At 37.0% G+C, this 18,968-nt stretch overlaps 1 protein-coding gene across 4 annotated transcripts in view; it reads right to left on the bottom strand.

The window, feature by feature from the left end:
- The window catches only part of GABRB2 (gamma-aminobutyric acid type A receptor subunit beta2), a 156,319-nt gene that overhangs the window by 64,576 nt on the left and 72,775 nt on the right, over positions 1-18,968 (bottom strand). The gene's annotated exons all lie outside the window — the stretch shown is intronic.

Raw genomic sequence — 18,968 nt, 5'->3', positions numbered from 1 at the left:
TTAGGGCAGCAGTATTTCATTTTCTAGTGGAAGACTTCAAACCAAACAGGACAGGCTCAATGAAAGATAGTAGCGGAAATCTAAAGAGAAACAAAGACATATTCTGTGTCCTGGGTTAACACCTTAATCCCTTTGTGAAACTTAATTCTTTCTTCTGTTCAATAATGCTTTATCAGTAAAATACTATTTTATCTTTATGTTAAAACCCAAACATTTTCAGGACCACTTTAAAAAAAAACATTTAGAACCATATCTGTGTCTCAAGATTTCACCAAGCAAAGTAAAATTAGCATGTTGAGCATGTCTTTTAGATGTTGAAACACCTGTACCATCAATAAATCTTTTGCTGATAAATCTCACAGAATGCTATGCTGAATATGAACGGAAGCACAGTCCTCAGCAGCATTTTATTAACTGTGTTCCCATCACGTCACCTAAATGTGTAGTAAAAAACCCCAATTTCTAATCTCCTCCCAATCCCAAGCAACTCTGTAGTAACTTAGAAAAGCATGACAATTTGGAATCTACCAACAGTCAAACTAATATGCCCTGCGTATACTCCACACAGAGCCAGGTATGGATTTAGTGCACCAGCTGAGAGGTTCCTAGCCTTTCTTCTCTCCCTCTCTATCTGGCAAGAGCCCTTCCCCTACCCCTGCTAGAGCCTGGTGATTTGGGCTCCTCAGAGAAACAAGGATTTTCCCCTGTGTGTTATGTACAGCTGACTGGCCAGCTGCATGTGGAGAGCCTGCTTCCACACCAGTATTAAAATGAGGCCATAGCACCATATCCAACTGTACAAGCTTTCTTCAAGCTGAAAGTTTGACCAAATTATGATTTAGCTCATTTAGCTCAAATCGTAAATCCCAAGATGGAGCAGACAGAACTCCAAAACGGAACCCAAGCTGATAGATGGAGTGCCTACAGCACATGCAGACAATGCTTGGCCTGGCAGCATCAGCAGCTACATCTTTCCAGGATATTCAAGAGAGACTTGCTGACCAACAGTTCTCAAAATCCTGTTCCCCGGGTATGAGGGTCACTGGCCTTTCATAGTTGGTATTTAGACTGTCAGTAAGTGTTTGAAAAACTTCTTATACATTCTTCTATCTGATAAGATAGAGAACTCTTTCATTTGACAGACCTCACTCTTTCGCCTAAAATATCTTAAATAAGAGTTCATTAGTAGCAGAAAACTACAGTTGCATGAGAGAGGCTCAAAATTCTCTCAAAATTGACTCCAGCAATCCCTTCCACAAGACATTTAGGAAACACTGAAGTTACACAGTCTTCTCATTAGTATGCTTACTGCACTATCTAATAGTGCTTTACTGTCATTTCTAGAAAAAAAAATCCCTGTAAATATCTTTAAAGAAAACAATTAAGGGCAAGTTACTCCTATAAACACCAAGGAAGTCCTACCTCTTCCTGGTCAATCCAGACAAGATCCCTTAATTTCACATTTTGACCATTCATATATATTGGGCTGTCAGAGAAAAAGAGCTAAGTTTTGGTACTAAGTTCTTTCTTCAGTCAGTACATGGAAACCCATAAAATTGCTTTTGAAAACATATTGTTTTCAGTGTGAGTTCACTACAGATGCTTCAAAAGAAAACAGGGGAAAAGAATCCTTCAGCTCTCTCAATGAGTCTTCCAGCTTTTAACAAAACCTGTTGAGGAACATATGTTTGTTGATAGCAAATGCAAATGGAGCAAGCAGCAGAAGCATATATTGTTAAAAGAGAAAAAACAAAACCAAACAAAACCCAAAACAAAAATCTCTTGGCAGTCTATATACAGCGCCTTAAAATTTGGAGGAAATTCAAAGCAATTTCGCCCTATTCCAATATCAATGCGAGACTGATTATTTGGGGGAAAACATAAGGAAAGGCAGAGTGAGACCAGAAAAAAAAAATATAGTTTGTGTTTTTTGATTGGTTGTGTTTTTTGGTGGGGAGGTTTGTTGTTCTGCTTAATACCCTCATTATTTCCATATCTATGTGTATATTATAGTCATGAGTTTCAGAAGAATTTCAGTACTTCACAGATGAAAAGTCAGGAGCAGAGATCTAGAACCAAGGTTTAAGTGCATGAAGAACAATGGTAAACAATAACCTGGCTGACTCCTAAGTCTTCTAATACCTTTCTCTGCACTAAACATTCTTCCTACCAGCTTCCATCAGACTAGGGGGTTCAACACAGAGAAAAAGCCACTCCTGTGCTGTCATCCACAAAGTGTCTTTTGACACTGATGGTACAGTTGAGCATTCTCAATTCTGACATATCTTCAGTAGGATTTTTGGGTGCAGCAAACAACCCAAAAGGGGTCAAAGGCTGCAGCCAAACATCATAAAAACTTTGTAGGGAACATTATTAAGTCATTACAATACACAGTGCTTTACCTCATCAGAAAATAAGGGGGGCAAGAAAGAAAAAAAGTGGCACAATAATGAGAATGATTGGTAGAGCAGAGTTTTAATCAAGCCAAAACAGCAGTTTTGAATAATGCATTTAATTCAACTTGCTTATTCATTCTTATCCATAATGCAAATCCATTGTAATCCTTTCCTCTCTTTATACCTCCCTTGTTTTTATCCTGACTTTTTTCACACTTAGCATAAAGTAGCAAAAACTCTCATATCTTCAAAATTATTTCAATAACCAAGCTACCTTTTGGTTGTTTAAATTCTTAGTGATTCGCAATTCATGGTGAATATCTAAACCAAATTACTAATGCAGGAGCATGCAAGAATGACCAACCCAGACTATTTTAAAGTCAAGCCACATGACCTATACCTCTTCAGACAGAGAAAGAAACAGCAGCTCATTACAGCAGATAGGAATATTTGAAACACGCCAAAAGCCTCTTCCCCAGACCAGAGCTATTCCAATTTTCATTAAAGGATTAAAACTATTTGTATACAGCCTGGACTGGTGCATAAAATATGCCATCATATTTTGCATAATGTAACCTTCAGAACAAAAATGGGAGAAAAAAAGTGAAACCTTTTAAAAACCAGCAGTGCAACTCATCACATTGCAGTCATTAGGGATAACAGAATAACACTGCTCTCTGAGAAAGACTGTATGAAACGAAGCACAGCATAGAACTGTCTCATACACTAACCTTTCACCTGCTATTAAAGAAAGAAAAACCTTGTGGTATTTTATCTTGAGGCTCCTAACAATGCAAACTAGACTTTAGCTTCCTCTTTTATGATCTGTGTTTTGAATGTAGACTGATTAGGTAGCCTCTCCTCACCCCTCCACCAAAAAAAGGGCAAATCCTAACACACTGAACTGCCTAAAGTATTATGAACTAGACCTAAAGAAAACTTTTTCTGTCAAAGTAAACACAGCTACAGTGCAAAGAAACCTGCACCACAAATAACTTGAAGTGAATGTAAAGTTTGCTCTTGGTAATACAAAATAATTCAGATAAACCTTTCTTTCTGAGAAAGCTGAAAATCTGCCCTTGTCTCTAAACCTTTGACAAGGTTTTATGATTCAAATAAGAGTTGGAAACAGGCATTGCTCCTTTCACAGGCCAAAGTTGAAAGCCATAAAAATATTTTTTATAACACTTCGAAACTTGAAGTGATGCAGAAAATAATACCCTTAACAAATACTGTCCCAGCAGTGATAATAGTTGTGGTTTTTCAGTATTACACAGGGAACAGTTTTTCAAAATCCCATTGATTTTGCTATTCTGACAAGTTCAGGTGGGATTTGAAATTCAAAATAACAACTTAAACAATTCTGATATCACCAGTGAAAACAGCACTGAAAGACAGGAGAGCAATGCTAATGATAGGTGGAGATGGACAGAATCCATTTCTCTCTTGGAGTAAAAGTGGCTGTGCAAAGCTATGGGGAATAAGGAGCAACAGAAACCTATCTCTGCCCTGGAAGGAAGCAGCCCTGACCTGTAATTACAAGATTACAAACATAACAGAAATGATGAGCAAGAAGTTGACAATTTCAGATAGGTCCTCTGAATAGAGTGGTAGTGTGAGAACTATATAACACTCAACTCTAGCACTGACAGATTGGGATCCTATTGAGTCAGACAGAGCTGAAACCCAGGAAAATACAAAGAGCAACATTTACTTCAAATGTATACACATATATCCTGTCAAAAGCAGTGTGAGATTCTGCTTCAGATTTGTGTATCTGAAGGCAGAATATGACTCCCCATTAACAGTTTCTGGAGCAATGCAACGATACCATGCTCTATAACAGACTGCATCTCTATCACATACTTCATAAGAATCCTCTGCACACTCAGACTGGGAGTCACAAACTCCCTGAATTAGTTACTGAAACCATGTACTGCAGCTAAACCCACTCTCCACTTCTGCTTCTTGGACACAGTCCTACTGCGTGACTGTTGGAAATGTTGGTGGCAGCAATAGCCAGCAGAACCAATTTCAAATAAGTGGAAATCTGGGAGCAAAACTGTAGTGTGATAAATCTCTCTCCTGAACAATAATATTGGATTTAGACATATGTGTCAAGGTTGTTAGACATACTAACAGATCTACTTTAAATTAAAATAGATTTGTTATTAATAATAGAGTTCACAGAATCCTTTCTCCTGCTTAGTCACATAAAAGATAAACTTCCCTTGCATTACCTTGGATTAAGAGTCGTCTTTAAGCAAATCATGAACAATAGCAACATTTCTACATGTCCATCATTAAACGTGAACTTTCAGCTACTGAGTGCTATAATCCTCTAACTGTAAATTGCATATCGAGTTTCTCAGTGTGGTTTTATAGGAAAAAAATAACAATTGTTTTGTTGCTGTTCTGGTTTTGGATGAAGTAATATGGTCAGGCTACCCAGAATCTGTAACATGCTCTCTTCTAATACCACTTCTAAACATATCCTGAGTAGTCCCATCCTAAGTTCCAGTTTGGCTCATTTTTCTCACTCCAGCTGGGACTCAGTATTTAACAACATGCAGATATCTTTCCCTTGTTTCTGTTGTGTGCTATCCTTGAATAGATAGGTACCCTCTGAAAGCTCTAAGTGTATTGAAGCTAGAGGGCACAACCACAAAGCAACTCGAGGATAAGTATATGATGCTAAAGCATTTTCTAAATGCAATACGAAAGAGGGAAAGAAATTTCAACCTCATTAAATTTTGTTGTTGTTTATACTGCTGGTAAAAGAAACATGCAAGATTTCTAAGAAAAAACTAATGTATGTCTCCAATCTTTCTTAGGAAGAAGCTCTGTATTTCTCTGTTGAAAGATAGGCTGCTGGGCCATCTGCATGCCAGCTGGGAAGTAATGGAAAACTGAAGAATTCTGTTACTATTTCATGCTAAAGGAATTATGACTCAGAAGGAGAATTTTGCTATAGATTTCCATTTAATGATGCCATATTTTCTGCTATAACTTTCTGCATGTACCTCTCTAAATTGTTGTTGTAATTAGGTAGCTTTGCCTACTATCCTGTCACTCAGTTCAAAAACCCAGCCACAACACCATGTTCATAATTTAAATCCCTGGAAAAAGCACACCTCATTCCATGACAAAATCTTCCACTACAATAACCTCAGCTTTAGACTGAAATCATTCAAGCTATTCTCAGAAGTTATATGTGCTCCTCTAGAAGATAACAGCCATATACCACCAGCAGCAGCTGTGGCAGAAGAGCTCAGAGGAGCACTTCATAATTTTAATATTTTATTACTGGGAAATGTATCCTTGTCTTTCAGCATTCACTTCACTTCTCCTTTGCACAAGAAATAAAAATAGATAAATGGGAGAATGCTAAAACACTTCAGGGTACAGAACAATGAAACAATATGAGCACGATGGTCGAGTGACTCAGTCTATAGCAAACAACCTTGGAATAAAAAGCTAGTAACTACTACCACTCCTCCACTTATACAGAGTTCATAGTCCATCTGCTTTATAACCATCACTGGGAAACTGAAAGTTTTACTTATTCTGATTGTGAAAATTGTGTGCCTATTTCACTCAGATTATGTCAGCATTGAAATAAAAAGTGCATCATTTCAACTTCTTTTTCTTCAAAATTTATATTACTACCACCCAAGACATGTTGCATACTACAAATAAATCATATATTTTTATATATAACATCTTTAATGCTAAAGCCTCTTCAACAACAACAAAAAATTATCATTCATAAATTTCTCGAAGAAAATTGTATAACTTAATGCATTTCAGAACATATAAAACAACTTTCTCACAACCTTTTTTGCTGGGTGCGCTAGCAATTCAAGTTTATACATGACAGCATAAAAAGATTAGAAGTAACTGCATTCTCTTTATAAACAGCCATCTTAAAATTCCACTATTACATTCCATTTAATATAGTCTCTCTTAATACTATGGAAGAGAGCTAGAATTTCCCAACAAAACACATGGATTTTGTAGATTTAATCAGTTTTGTAGCTTTAATCAGTTCTCAGCACCTAAAATAACTGGTGCCTAGTTCTAGTAAATATGTTGGACTGTAAATGTACTCTACGTTAATATTTATTATTCCAGGATGATAAAGATATAATGTTTAATTAAATAATTGAAGATCTAAGGGAAAATAATTAATATCCTCTCCACAAAACATGCGCTGCCTCAGTGCACAAATAATACTGCTGCTAAAAAGTGGAAATAGAGAAGTACAGATTATCATAGGTAAAACAATATGAACTTTGCCTACAGGCTACCCTTTTATGCCTTAAGAGGCTAGCCAGCACTACCAACCTCTAGTGCAACCCTCATCTTTGGAAGAGCACTATCTTGGTTCTCTCAGAAGCCTGTGTCTGAATGTTAAATCATGGGTTTTAGAAAATAGTGTATTACTATTTTTTACCTAAAGGTGTGTTATCCTCCCCATCTCTGAAATGTCTCCAGTAGTTGACCTCCAACAACTGCTAGATACAGCTCTTCACAGAAACCACCTCCAAGGCAGACATCAGTGGTGTTTGCACAACATGCAGCTCCTTCACCTTCCTATGTTAGTGAAGAGCTTGTGCTCTGGATGATGAGCTCATGAAGAAACTATAGTCACTTCTTCCTTATGGTCTTAATCTATACTTTCTGTTACAGAGTCTGTCCCACAAAATCTTTTCATAAAATGCCACCAAGAATATTACCAATTACTTGCTATTCAGGAAGACATCCAAGTGGAAGGTATTTTCACCATTCTGGAGAAAGGACATTCTACCCAAGTTAAAAATTAATGTGAATGTCAAACCAATCTTCAGTAGAAAAGGCACATTCAGTTTTATGATTGCAGCTTATTTAGTAATTCTTACAGAAGTAAGATAAGAGCCCAAAGCTCCTATTCCTCTGACTTTTGTGAGCCAGAATAAAAAGGCTCATTTCCCACACGGAAATGTCAATAAAAATAATAAATTTAAGTGGATTTTTCATAAGCACAATTACTCTCAGATCTGAAAAGGCAGGAAAAAAAGTCAATAAAACCCTCTAGCACACACCTGAAATTTTTCAGTTTCTCTCAAGCACCTTTACAACAAAGCAGTAACACATAAAATTCTAACCCTGACAAAATTCTGAGACAAAAGTAAAATGAACTCTCCCTGTCCTAGAGCAGGAGACACAATTAAAAAGCAATAAATCAGGGAGAGAGTTAACAGTCAGGATAAAGGCAAACTGTATAAAGCAGAGTAGAATAACGGGCACACGTTATTACTTATTAATTCCATTACAATTAGAAATTTTCATCCACAAGGACTAGAATACAAGGAGAGTTGCATAGCTTATGTGACTGTATGCATTCCTCCTGATTAAACAGTCTATGTTACACCTTTCTACTTCTAGCAAGAAAAGCTCATTAACACATAATTTCTCTCCTTTCCACTCTCCTCTAACAGAACTTCACCACTGCTAGGAATTATGTATTTAATCATCTTCTCTTCATTTCTTCTTCTACCTTCTGTCTATAGAGAACCTGACATTCCCCAAAATACACCAGAAATGTTTTCAGTAGCATGTCAATGTGTCTGGTACAATCAACCATGGATGACTTGCTCATCATGAGAGCAATGGGTAAGGGTAAAAGTTCTCCTCTGAGCAGAACTGTAACTACATCACTGTGCGCTAGCACTGGCTCCTTTGAGTAAACACTTTTCCAGGCTATTCTAGTGCCCCTTTTACATAAACTTTATGTATAGCATTACTTTAGGCTGCCTCTATCTATGACCAAGTCTTAAACAAATTTAATCTTCTGCTTTTACTGATAACAAAGAGAATGCTCTCCCCATTCCTTCCTCCCTGCATTCATCTAAAAACCAAAGCGCCTTTCAGCAGATACTCAGATGCAGAAAACAAAACATGCTGAGTGATCCCCAAAAATAAGAGCCACAGATCCCCTCTGTCACAGTGGAGTTCATTCCAACCAGCTCGACCCACTACAGCACAGTTGCCTCACCTACTGCAGCTATGATATGCTTTCCATGCCTGAAGTACTCTTGCCTTTTGGATCTCCTTACCTCTGGTAACAGATACCTCTTTCATTCTGTACCTGAGAGAGCCCAGCCAGCATCAAACTGCTGTAAAAAAGATTATTTTTTTTTCTTTTAATTTCTGATGAGAGCTGAAAAGCACAGGCAGCAAAGCACATCAGAAAGGCCTTCATGTTGATGTAGCTGAAATCTGCTGTCCCCACCTTGCCTCTCTCCTCATGCTTCTTCTAAGTTTAACACAATTCAACAAGCAAACAAGAGAAAAAGGAACTGCCCTTTTTCATACTACTATTGAACAGTACAATAAACATAATAACCTTGTAATTGATTATTGTCATAAGATCAGAATCTTGTTTTGCAAATATACATTTTAGTTTCACTCTGGTATATTAGGGAACATTAAGAGACATATCCAAATACATAAATCCACTCTACGGACATCCTATCAAACATTACTGTAATATCAACTGCCAATGAAGAGAATGAAAACAACCGACACAGATGATCTTAAGGCTCCAAAGCATGTGAAGTACAGCCCTCAGATTTTACAGCTGCTTATGCTAACATATTAACACTAGGGCTAGATGAACACATTGGCACTAATGTATCATTTTACTTTTAATTTTGCTGAATTACCATTATTTGCACTTTAGTAGGTGGTAATGATTCATTCCCCCATGGCGATAAAGAGGGGGGGGAGGTATGGAGGGGTGAAGTCTATGTAATAGATGGAGAAGTCCATGACAGATTTTGCAGGGCTCAGACATGCAAATACCACTGCTACTGGTAAAACAAAAAGTAAAGGGATATTATATTTCAGTGGGGTTGAGATTATCCATACTGCCATTAACATATCTACAGTATCATAGAATAGTTAGGGTTGGAAAGGACCTTAAGATCATCTAGTTCCAACCCCCCTGCCATGGGCAGGGACACCTCACACTAAACCATATCACCCAAGGCTTCATACACTAATTGCTTGAGTACCCTCACCTTATCATAGTGACAAGCAACATGAATACATTCTCACACACACACATACATACATACATACATACATGTAACTATATGAATAAGTTATGCTCCTTAATCATCCTTCCTTGATACATCCTGTTACTGATTTGTAGGGTTTCTCCCTGCAGTTGTATTTTCCCTTTTTTGCAGACAAACTCTGTTTTCAATCCCCGACAAACAGACTAACATGAACTGGGTTTCAGTGCTTGAGAAATATTACATATCATCTAGTTTGTTATCCTTGAGGTTAAACAAAACTTTATAATCAATAATTCATGAACTGTACTTCACTACTGCAACACTTAAATCAATTTATAGATTTAACACAAGAAATAAAAGCTGACCGAAATATTAATGCCATGAGACCCTAATTAATACCTAGCAGTGATCTATATCGTTTCATTTCTAATAAATTTTTAACCATTATTTTTATCTAATTTAATTATATTCTTTGACTTACTAATTCCTATAAGTCATACATTAACAACAGATCTATAAGCTTTTTAGGTTTTAGTTTTTACAGCAAAAAAGCATTGTATGACTGGAAAAAAAGTAAAAAAAATATTAGACTGAATTATACTTTTTCTTTTCTTTGACAGCTCTGATGTCAGTACATTATATACAGTGCATGATAACTTATCATTGGCCAGCTCTCGAAACTGCGTTAACTCATGCACTGAAGAGTGAAGGCACTGCAGTACTGAGGGCCTGTTGCAAGATACTATAGTGGTACAATTCACATACATAACACATAGTAACCTGGAAGGTCTCACAAAACTAAAAGGGGCATTGTGAAATTACAGGTAAGTTCTTGAGGGAAGGATTTAACAGTTCTTTTTGCAGCAACTGTCATGTCCGTAGACTAGTTATTACTGAACAGGATCAAGTTTTCAATTTGTGAGTGAGAAAGTTCTTCCCTGGAACAGGGAAAAATTTAATGGGTCAAAAACACTCAAAGAAATTAGATACCAAAAAATACAGACACTCTACTCCCCCAAATGACGCATCTATAATAAAATATAGTTTTGACACTGATGTTAATCATGCACCACACAGCAAGTACTTCACACTAATCTATTTGTGCAAACACAGATCTCCATAGACCTGTAGATCCAAGTACCTTAATGCATTAAAAGCATCAACTACTGAAACCTCACAACTGTGCAGAGGGATAGGCTAGAAAAATTTTTAAGGCAGACTGAACTCTTTCAGTTCATTCTGAATGATTCAACAAATTGAAGGATTGAACAGTCAAAGTCTTTAGTCTGTGGCTAATCACAGCCTACTTCCAACTACTTCTCTTGCTTTTAACTTTTTGTAGGAACACTTCTCTTCACATACCATGATCTACCAAAAGAGGCTGACTCTGCACTGGTAAGTGGGTGGAAGGCAGTATTATGAAACAAGGACAAGCAATGAAGCTCCTGATTGGTTTTGAATTGCTTTGTTTTGCTTCAGTGATGTGTTTATTTCCAAATGATTTTTCTGGTTGTATTAAACAAATCACAGCATTTATTATTTTAAAAAGTATTTATGACATATAAGTTAATATTATTTAATATAAATTAATATTACTTTATATAAATTCATATTTACTTTTAGTTATCTAAGCAGAGGGGCACAAACAGGACATCAGATCCTGTACTGAGCAAGTAAGATGTAGCATCTGACAAAGATGGGTAATAAAAATACAGATAGTGAGTATGCAAATATGAAAAAAATATACTAGTATACATTTTTTCCATTCTAGAACAGTATTTTGAAATTATAGAAATCATTCACCTAAAATTACTACCATCTATTCCAGTTTTTGCTAGTCATGATTTGTGTTAAAGCACTTTCATAAAGTACAGAAGACACATTATGTAAAGCATCCCATATGCGTAGAGTAATAACCAACCCCTAGAGATATAAAGCTGCAGAACTTCAGCCTTGAAGGTCCAGTGTCAGTGGGGCTTCTCCACCCCAATTAACAGCCAGATCTGGGGCCATTTAAGCTGTCTCTAATAAATCACCAGTTTGCAGTAGCTATGTACTCCATCTGAACAACTATTCCCATATGAACAGTATTTAATTGAGGACAATTAATAATGATTTAGCAGATATTTTTAGGTCTAATTCATAGCACATATATTTCAAGAGGTTGATTCTTATTAATGTCAACTGATCTTAGGTAAGGCTCCTGCAGGGTAGGAGAAAAAGATACATACAGATGATTTTATATATAAAACACTACAATGGGGAGTTAGGAAACAAAGGATGCTTCTTACTCATATAAAAGCTTTAAGACAGATGTGACTTGAACAAAATTTGAACAGTTTACTCTGCACATTTTTTTCTTAAACAGTAATGTTTTCCCTACTCGGGCTTAATTGCAAGTAGACATCAGTGAAGAAAACATGGTTTGCAGCTATATCGGGTCATGCTCCTTTTTTCAGCTCCCCTGACAGACAGGTTCACTGACATGGTACCTAAGCCTGTAATTTAAGCCTGCAATTTATTTTTTTATTTTTTTACAATGAATAAATAAATTACTTTAAACTGTTGCCTATTACATTCCAGATGTCATGCCTGGCCTCAGTGCTCTTCTCATCCACTGTGTTAGGCTTATGCACTCAATCCTCCATTTCCTATCTGGTCCATTTTAGACAAATACATGTGTTGCTTTAATATATTGTAAAAGTAGCAGCAATATTATTTTAAGAATGGGAAGCTATGCTCTTTAACATTTCCCAATCAGTATCTACATTTCAGATCATTTCAACTTTAGTTCAGAATTTACTGGACGCATGAGAGAAGCATATAGGGCTTTTTTAATTTTAAAATGATTCAAACATCATGACTACAATTAATATGCACCTAAGTTAAGTCCAGCTACCCTACTGAAATCCAAACAATTTCTCAAAGGTTGTATCTCCTGTGACAAAGTTAGGATGTTCAGTTATGACCTTTCTCTTCCTCATCTTTATTTCAGAACATTGATAACTCTGTGCCAAACAGAAGCAGGAAAAACACCCCAGAAACTTTCTGACACACTCACTGCATCATACTAGCAGGAAGAACTGAAAGGTTGATGAGCTATGTGATTCTATATAAAAAGCAGAAACAAGAAATCTAAACAGAAAAGCTACATAGAGGCTGCTTTTTGTTATTTAGTTGGCCCTTTCCTGTTGCTGAAATGTGACCCTTGAAACTTCTCAGTGACCAGATTCCAAAGACTAGAACACTAATCCATACACTTTGGGGGAGGGGAGACATGTAAGTTTCCTCCTAGTTACCATTTTTTGCTCCAGAGTACAATTTTTAATAAATAAATAAATTCTCTTAAAACAAGCTTAGGCAATCTTACCAAGATCCCTTCTTCTCCATCAGTTCCTGTAGTCAGTTATTTGCATTTATGATCACTAAAGCTATCAGATTTGGAAGACTGTACTTTACTCTGACCTGCCTAACAGCCCAAAATGATTCAGTACACAGTGCTGCTATCAGAGTCTTAGGTCATACATTCTCTAAGACAATTAGAAGAGTTCAACTGACTCTAATCAGTTTAATCAGGTCTCTGCTTTCCATATACTTAAACAGACAGAGGGTATCACTTCCAACATTTTATATATTCAGAACTGGATATTGTATTGTGCACTTTCATAATGTAATTTAGAAAACACGTTCCCCATTGCTTTTCATATTACCTTGGCTATACATGAGACCTTCTTTTCTCCAAGAAATTAATTAGGACTAGTTCACATTTGAGGTGAATGAAGACTCAGCTGCAAAATATCAGTTCTACTTGAATACTTCAAATCTTCAAATATACACTTGATGAGAAAACAAGTGCTCCTCAGAGATGTCAGACCTATCCTGGAACTGTTCCCTGTGTTCAGGGATTCTTTAAGGTGATCATTTTGCTGTAGAAGGTGCATCTTTAGATTGTTGGGTTTTTTTAAATAATCTCTGAAATTACTCCCATATTTTACTCAAAAGTCTTTTATACACAAACAATAGGACAACACATGTTTAAACTCAGTAAATTAAATTCAGAGCATCTGGAAGTCATTTACTTGATTAAATGCACAGGTACTTTGAGGCTGCTGAAAACACTAGCATAAACCCACAAGGTGAAAGCATCACTACATAGCAGGTTGAGCTACATAACCATCCAAGAGGCACAACAGTGAGTTTGATGGCTGCTGTGTCCTCTTTTACACATCCTCACCTACTCCTAAGCCCAGGAATGGGAGCAGTGGCCACCCAGCCCCAGCCCTTTGGCAAAATGTGGATGACAGCTCACAAAATCAACCTGTTTAATAGGCTTCAGAAGAGAGAATTTCCAGCAGCAAAATGAATATTTCCTAGGAATCATATTTATAAAGAAGGAATTTCAATATTCAAGTTTGAGTTTGTCTCTTTATGTAAAATCTGCTGTTTATCAGAGGAATCTGATAAACAGCAAAGAGCGCTATCTTTTTAAAATGTTGTTTGTTATTTTTCACAGTATGAATGTCCACAAATCAACACTATTATCTGATAGGAAATAATGGTAAGAGGACATGATAATTTCCATTAACCACCTGGCAAGAATACCTTTTAATTCTCTTAATGTACAAGGATAATAAGAGTTTGCACCACTCCCTCCATGAGGTATAATACTTACGGGAAAGATGGTTGAAGAGCTTTTTAAAAATAGCAACTCAACAGAAAAGTCTTAGCAGGGATGTGGACTTCAAGTCAGCAGTGTCTGCAATATGGGGACATTAGGAGAGAAGGCTGTATAATGAAACAGCCACACTTTTGTGGGCAAGCAGGTTTCAACAAGTGGGAAATATGGAAAGGCACATGAAAATCCTCTGCCATGTCTTGAAGGGGTAAGATAGTTCTGTATGAGGCAGACTAAGCATTCTTTGCATTGCACAGTACTTATTCCAAAGTATCTAGTTAAGCGCTGCACAGAGAGAAATATCCATCTGTTTAGTTTTTTGTTTGGTTTGGTTGTTTTAATTGTCACAACATTTCAGTATTTCACATACAAACTTATTTTCAGATATTTCAAAGCATTGACCAAATTCATTACTACTGTCATGCATTACATATGTTCATGTAACCTAACACTAGAGCTAGTGACTCTGAAAAATCTCTTATCGGTGATAAAACTCATTTCTAACCACAGACCATACATTTATGTCAGCAGTTTAATAACTTTCTTAAGGTTAGATATTTCTCCATGCTGACAAATAAGAAGACTAATCATATGAACATCAGTAGTTCACTAAGGGAAGAGGCCATGAAGTCAGAAGGAGTCTGCTTGCATTGTAATTCACATTTCCTAGGAATACAGACATCGAGGTGATAACCAGCTTGCTCAAACCTGCTATATTTGTCAGAATTTTCAGCAGTCAACAATCTCAAATTGTACTGGATCTCAGCTTTTCATTTGCTCATTTTCTAGTCAACTGGTTCAATCATTACATCAGTGCCTTAGGAAGGTCTTACTAACTTGTCTCTTCTCATAACAGAAATAGCAGAGAGCCTCCTAAATTCAGAATACTACATACGATGCAAAACCTTTGCATCTTCTGTGTTAGGCAACAGAAACCATACACTGGCTGTAAGCCTAAAACACTGGGTGTAAGCCTAAAACTCTGCATGCAAGCCTAAAACTCTGCATGTAAGCCAAAAACTCTGTATGTACGAAAACCAAATTCTTTCCAGGTCCTTTCTATTCTTTTTAAGGTCACTTCTCTAATTACATTTCTGACCCTTTATCTCTCAGGAACCTTGACACCAAATCCACTCCTCTCTCAGCATCACCACTCTGTGACCGAAAGGCTCATTACTCCATTACCCCCTCCCTTGTTAGCAGCCTCAAGCAAGATGTATTTTAATCCCTATTGTCCTGGTTTGAGCGGTAGCAGTCATTTTTCTCCTTCTTGGTAGCTGGTGCAGTGCTGTGTTTTGACTTTCGGGCTGAGAACGGTTGCTGATAGCAAGTATGTTTTGAGTTACTGCTCAAATGTTTGGTTTTTCCAAGGCCTTTTTCTGAGCCTCATGCTCTGCCAGGGAGGAGGGGAGGCCGGGAGGAAGCAGAGACAGAACACCTGACCCAGGCTAGCCAAAGAGGTATTCCATACCATAGCACGTCATACCCAGGATGTAATCAGGAGAGACCCGGAAGGGCTGGAGCTCTGGGGGGATGGAGGAGGTATCGGTTGGTGCTCGGTCAGGCAGGGTGGGGTGAGTTATGAGTCAGTGGCTGGTGAGGTGTTGTATTCTCTTCACTTGTTATTGGCTTTATCATTATTATTTGTAGTAGTAGTGGCAGGAGTGATTTGTTTTGTGCCTTAGCTATTAAACTGTTCTTATCTCAACCCACGGGGGCTACATTGTTTGGATTCTCCTTCCTAACTCTCCGGGAGTTGGGGGAGCAAAGGGGGGGAGTGAGTAATGAGCTGTGCGGACTTGGTTTTAAACCATGACACCTATCTTGCCAAAGACAATATATATATAAAGAGATACCAAAGGCAGAACTCAAATTGACAGCAAAAAGATTATTTTCTGCAACCATAACTTTCAGAGAGTAATCCTTAACTTCTTTTGACTGTACCTGCAACACAGGCTCTTTCCCATACAAATGAAGAGCAAACCCAGCTGCACTAGTATTTGCAAATAAGGATCAGGAACCCAAAAGTGATACTTAAAAGTAAAAAGGCCTTTAAATTATGAGTAAACCAGTCAATTTTATGAAGAACAAACCCAGAAAACTGTTTGAACACAAAGCCAGCAATATTTTTATGTGAAAGAAGCAATAGTAGACAATCTGGTAGGTAAGATGGCCATGAGAGAGAGATGACATTGCAGAAGAAATGTAATTTTAAGGAATTTCTTCATTAGTTGTGCCCAAATTATGATTTTTCCTGTTGTTTCTTGCAAACCATAAGAATGAATCAATGCATGAGTAGGAAAGAAAAGCAATACAATTAAAAAAAAAGCAGTGAAAGTGTTTTCTTTCTATCTGCCACATACAAATCACACCTGTATTCTAGTAATTCAAAAGAATGTTTGCAGTGAAACTTAAATACCTGCAAATCTTAGCTTAAGTTTTGGCTAGGTTACACACTGAAAAAATCTGTGAATCATTTGAATACATAAGGAATGACTTGCAGTTACCCACATAAAACAGGCACTGCAAGTTTCACATGCTGTCAGTAGGAATGAAAATGAAAATTCAGGGTTCCTGGCTGTGATTTGCTTGAATGTTTCAGGCAAAGCTTGGCACAGGTGTGTTTAAAAGAAGAAAGCACACATCTAAATTCTGCCTCTTAGCAACAAGATGTAATCTTAGTATTTGATTTAAAAGGCAGGTGATGAATCACAAGTTTTCATAAATAAGGAGATGGCAATACACCCTCTCTGCATGGTGTAAATGTCATGAGAGGAGGAGATGGAAAGCGAACTATCACATAGCTAAGCCACTACCATCTGCACAATTAATATATGTTCTAAGCAACGAGGGAGTAGGAGGGAAAAGCATCATCACTTATGACTATGTAGTCATTAGCCAAGTTCCTAATCTTCATTAGACAAACAAATTAAAACTCACCATTTACTGAAACTGTCACAGTGGCTTCAAAACAATACTCAAAAAAGGTCTGACTGGAGTTGGATGAAAACGATGCATTTTTAAGCAGTAGTTAGTAAGCAGAAGCATGACATCAAGATAAGTGACAATCTAATGCTATCAATCTAAGGCAACCCTCCTCCCTCCCCCCAATCAGTTCAACCAATTTTTGCAATAAGGGGGAAAAGAAAATAGAGAACAATGCAAATTTTAGAGGAAAATGATGACTCAGGGGATAAAAAAAGCTCTGTAATTGAATGAAAAACTGATCAGAAAAAAGCACAATTGGCTTTCCAAAAGATTAGAGATTGTACAGACTTTACATTAGGAAATTGCTGAACAGAAAGCCTGGATGAGCACACAGTGATAAGGCGGGATAGCAGTGTCAGGCAAAGCCAGAAGGGGAGAGTGTAACTCATTTTCAAAGCAAACACAAGAAAGCAGGAGAACCTCATCAGTGCTAAGAATATATTCGATGAATTACAAATCAGGGATGGAGGGGACAGGACTGGGATGACGATGACACAGCCTCTGACACCACCATTCACAGATCTCAACGTACCTATATAGCTTATTTCCATGACTACTCAATATTGAATATAATACAAAAGTAATGCTTGAAATGGAGAAGAGGAAGAGAACTGGTTTTGCTAACACTGACCCTATTTGCCAACATTGAGATGCACTGATTTATCTAAATGGAAACTCTCTACTGATAACTAATAATCCATAAGGGGTATTTGTTACTTCTTTACCAGATATAAGTTACCACTATCTCCAATGTTCCTAGTTACAAAACGGCTTCACTAAAACTTTTTTAGTAGATAAATCCTCTGATGCAGAGTTGATGCCTTGCTCTTTTAACTGATATCCTACTTTCAGTACTGAGGACAAAAGATTATGTGTCACACTAGGCCTGAACTATCAATATCTTTTAAAAAGCACTTTGAACATTGTATTTTCCAGGGCTGGTAAGAACTACTGAACAACAAATAACTGAGTAAGACACTTCACTTGCTCATGCCTGTCGAAGCTAACGAACACAAATGAACCTGCATTTCCCGCTCATTTCTCTCAACTGAAACGGACTTTTAGAAGTCTGAAAGTATGAAAACACCTTATTTCCTTTAACAGATCTTTTTTTTTCTGCCATGGGCACAATATTTAGTTTGCCACATTCCCACCCCATTTTTCAGGGGTGAAAAAATCAGGAATATAGTAGTAATATCTTGAGATACTTGCTAAGGCTCAACAAACTCTCCAGGTTTATCAGCTCGGCCATCAGTAACATATCTAGCATAAGACAAAATGCAATATACAGATCCATTACCTAACAAAGCAAAACTAGAAGCCCTTTTTGTTACTTATTGCACTGACAAATGCAACATAAAAAAATAAATCTAAGTGAGAAAAACTGCTTTGTCAATACTCTTTTTTCTTTCATAAGCTTAAGTCATAATTACCTTTTCCTTCTTGAAGGCATTGCATCTACCAGTCATGTATTTTTCAACTGCCTTACATTGATCTGATATCTATTACTTCCTCTGAACAAATTGCTAAGATTCTGTAATAGGTATAATGATAACCAGACATAACACTTACTACTAGCTTTCATTCTTGATATTAAATAAATATTACTCTCCATGTCCTTTTTTTTGTGTTCAGTGCTATGGGGTAGTATTCCCACTGCTAACAATCTCAGGGCTTTTATTCAGTCTTACCATTATTTCTATGACCAGGACACAGCATATCTTCCTAGAAATCCCATAGGTCACAGATATAGATTGCATTGAAGATAAAGCTGTATTGAAATAAAATGAAAAGATGAAACTTAAAGATTAAATAAGGTGAAGCAGATAAGATGTTACCAGGCGA

The sequence above is a fragment of the Melopsittacus undulatus genome, chromosome 10, assembly GCF_012275295.1.
Source record: "Melopsittacus undulatus isolate bMelUnd1 chromosome 10, bMelUnd1.mat.Z, whole genome shotgun sequence".
Classification (NCBI taxonomy): domain Eukaryota; kingdom Metazoa; phylum Chordata; class Aves; order Psittaciformes; family Psittaculidae; genus Melopsittacus; species Melopsittacus undulatus.
The sequence above is the reverse complement of the archived record's forward strand: the minus strand, read 5'-3'. Positions and strand labels throughout refer to the sequence as shown.